The 3,977-nt window shown below is 44.0% G+C and overlaps 1 non-coding gene across 1 annotated transcript; it reads right to left on the bottom strand.

Annotated features, from left to right (window-relative positions):
• Positions 1–419: 419 nt before the first annotated feature.
• Positions 420–527, bottom strand: LOC148578174 (small nucleolar RNA R71). Its single transcript, XR_015903315.1, has one exon. It is a non-coding gene; the product is annotated as a small nucleolar RNA R71 (small nucleolar RNA).
• Positions 528–3,977: the final 3,450 nt, after the last annotated feature.

Raw genomic sequence — 3,977 nt, 5'->3', positions numbered from 1 at the left:
AAATTTTCGAACAGGAAGAGAATATGGCAGCCGAAAATAATAATAATGTAAGGAAGATGCTTGGTGACTTTACTGCACCTAATTCCAATTTACATGGAAGAAGCATCTCCATTCCTGCCATTGGAGCAAACAACTTTGAGCTGAAACCTCAATTAGTTTCTCTGATGCAGCAGAACTGCAAGTTTCATGGACTTCCATCTGAAGATCCTTTTCAGTTCTTAACTGAATTCTTGCAGATATGTGATACTGTTAAGACTAATGGAGTAGATCCTGAAGTCTACAGGCTCATGCTTTTCCCCTTTGTTGTAAGAGACAGAGCTAGATTATGGTTGGATTCTTAACCCAAAGACAGCCTGAACTCTTGGGATAAGCTGGTCACGACTTTCTTAGCCAAGTACTTTCCTCCTCAAAAGCTGAGCAAGCTTAGAGCTGATGTTCAAACCTTCAGACAGAAAGAAGGTGAATCCCTCTATGAAGCTTGGGAAAGATACAAACAGTTGACCAAAAAGTGTCCTTCTGACATGCTTTCAGAATGGACCATCCTGGATATATTCTATGATGGTTTATCTGAGCTATCAAAGATGTCACTGGACACTTCTGCAGGTGGATCCATTCACCTAAAGAAAACGCCTGCAGAAGCTCAAGAACTCATTGACATGGTTGCTAATAACCAGTTCATGTACACTTCTGAAAGGAATCCTGTAAGCAATGGGACGCCTATGAAGAAGGGAGTTCTTGAAGTTGATACTCTGAATGCCATATTGGCTCAGAACAAAATATTGACTCAGCAAGTCAATATGATTTCTCAGAGTCTGCATGGAATGCAAGCTGCATCCAACAGTACTCAAGAGGCATCTTCTGAAGAAGAAGCCTATGATCCTGAGAACCCTGCAATAGCAGAGGTGAACTACTTAGGTGAACCTTATGGAAACACCTATAACTCAACATGGAGAAATCATCCAAATTTCTCATGGAAGGATCAAAAGCCCCAACAAGGCTTTAATAATGGTGGAAGAAACAGGTTTAGCAATAGCAAACCTTGTCCATCATCAACTCAGCAACAGATAGAGAACTCTGAACAAAACGCTTCTAATTTAGCAAATCTAGTCTCTGATCTATCTAAGGCCACTGTAAGTTTCATGAATGAAACAAGGTCTTCCATTAGAAATCTGGAAGCACAAGTGGGCCAGCTGAGTAAAAGGATCACTGAAATCCCTCCTAGTACTCTCCCAAGCAATACAGAAGAGAACCCAAAAGGAGAGTGCAAGGCCATTGACATAAGCGCCATGGCCGAACCTGTGAGGAGAGGAGAGGACGTGAATCCCAAGGAGGAAGACCTCCTGGGACGTCCAGTGATCAATAAGGAGCTTCCCTCTGAGGAACCAAAGGACTCTGGGGCTCATCTAGAGACCATAGAGATCCCATTGAACCTCCTTATGCCCTTCATGAGCTCTGATGAGTATTCCTCTTCTGAAGAGAATGAGGATGTTACTGAAGAGCAACCTGCCAAGTTTCTTGGTGCAATCATGAAGCTAAATGCCAAATTATTTGGCATTGATACTTGGGAAGTTGAACCTCCCTTGTTTATCAATGAACTAAGTGATCTGGATCAACTGACATTGCCTCAGAAGAGACAGGATCCTGGAAAGTTCATAATACCCTGCACCATAGGCACCATGATCTTTAAGGCTCTGTGTGACCTTGGTTCAGGGATAAACCTCATGCCCCTCTCTGTAATAGAGAAACTGGGAATCTATGGGGTGCAAGCTGCTAAAATCTCACTAGAGATGGCAGACAGCTCAAGAAAACAGGCTTATGGACAAGTAAAAGATGTATTAGTAAAGGTTGAGGGCCTTTACATACCTACTGATTTCATAGTCCTGGATACTGGAAAGGAAGAGGATGAATCCATCATCCTAGGAAGACCTTTCCTGGCCACAGCAAGAGCTGTGATTGATGTTGACAGAGGTGAAATATTCCTTCAATGGAATGAGAACTCCCTTGTATTCAAAAACTCAAGGATCTCCCTCTGCAACCATGGAGAGGAAGCAGCAAAAGCTTCTCTCCAAGCAAAGTCAACCAGAGCCCCCACAGTCAAACTCTAAGTTTGGTGTTGGGAGGCCACAACCAAACTCTAAGTTTGGTGTTGAACTCCCATATCCAAACTCTAAGTTTGGTGTTGGAGAGTCTCAACAAAGCTCTGCACATCTGTGAGGCTCCATGAGAGCCCACTGTCAAGCTATTGACATTAAAGAAGCGCTTGTTGGGAGGCAACCCAATGTTTATCTAATTCTTATTTTTATTGTTTTTTATGTTTTCTTAGGTTCATGATCATGTGGAGTCACAAAATAAATATAAAAATTGAAAACGGAATCAAAAACAGCAGAAGAAAAATCACACCCTGGAGGAGCATCTGTCTGGCGTTCAGCGCCAGAACAGAGCATAGTTCTGGCGCTGAACGCCCAAAATGGGCAGCTTCTGGGCGCTGAACGCCAGAACAGGCATGGTTCTGGCGTTCAACGCCAGAAATGGCACACAAATGGGCGTTGAACGCCCAAAATGGCCACCAACCTGGCGCTGAACGCCCAGAGTTGGGTACAAAGGCATTTTTACATGCCTAATGGTGCAGGGATGTAAATGCCTTGACACCTCAGGATCTGTGGACCCCACAGGATCATCTCAGGATCTGTGGACTCCACAGGATCCACTCAGGATCTGTGGACCCCACAGGATCCCCACCTACCTCCACTCACTTCTTCTCACCACTCTCTTTCACACAACCCCATAAACACTCTTCCCTAAAAACCCCTCACCAATCACCTCAATCTCTCTTCCCCACTAAACCTTCACCACTCACATCCACCCACTCTTCCCAATAAACCTACCTCATAAACTCCACCTACCTTCAAAATTCAAAACCAATTTCCCACCCAAACCCACCCATATGGCCGAACCAATACCCCACCTCCCTACCCTATATAAAGCCTCCATTCTTCTTCAAATTCACACAACACACCCCTCTACACTCCTCTTGGCCGAAACCACAATTCCCTCTCCCTCTCCATATTTCTTCTTCTTCTTCTTCTATTCTTTTGTTTATTGCTCGAGGGCGAGCAATATTCTAAGTTTGGTGTGGTAAAAGCATAAGCTTTTTGTTTTTCCATTACCATTGATGGCATCTAAGACCGGAGAATCCTCTAGAAGAGGGAAAGGGAAGATAAAAGCTTCCACATCCGAGTCATGGGAATTGGAAAGGTTCATCTCCAAAGCCCATCAAGACCACTTCTATGATGTTGTGGCCAAGAAGAAGGTGATCCCTGAGGTCCCTTTTAAACTCAAAAGAAATGAGTATCTGGAGATCCGACATGAAATTCAAAGAAGAGGTTGGGAAGTTCTAACAAATCCCATCCAACAAGTCGGCATCCTAATGGTTCAAGAGTTCTATGCCAATGCATGGATCACCAAGAACCATGATCAAAGTAAGAACCCGGATCCAAAGAACTATGTTACAATGGTTCGGGGGAAATACTTAGATTTTAGTCCGGAGAATGTGAGGTTGGCGTTCAACTTGCCATACATGGAAGAGAACGCACGCCCCTACACAAGGAGAGTCAACTTTGATCAAAGGTTGGACCAAGTCCTTATGGACATATGTGTAGAAGGAGCTCAATGGAAGATTGACTCCAAAGGCAAGCCGGTTCAACTAAGAAGATTGGACCTCAAGCCTATTGCTAGAGGATGGTTGGAGTTTATTCAATGCTCAATCATTCCCACTAGCAACCGGTTTGAAGTTACTATAGACCGGGCCATCATGATCCATAGCATCATGATTGGAGAAGAGGTGGAAGTTCATGAGATTATACCTCAAGAACTCTACAAGGTGGCTGACAAGTCCTCCACTATGGCAAGGTTAGCCTTTCCTCACCTCATTTGCCACCTATGCAATTCGGCTGGGATTGACATAGAGGAAGATATCC

Source organism: Arachis ipaensis, chromosome B1, assembly GCF_059453495.1.
Source record: "Arachis ipaensis isolate K30076 ecotype BB chromosome B1, ASM5945349v1, whole genome shotgun sequence".
Taxonomy (NCBI): domain Eukaryota; kingdom Viridiplantae; phylum Streptophyta; class Magnoliopsida; order Fabales; family Fabaceae; genus Arachis; species Arachis ipaensis.
The sequence above is the reverse complement of the archived record's forward strand: the minus strand, read 5'-3'. Positions and strand labels throughout refer to the sequence as shown.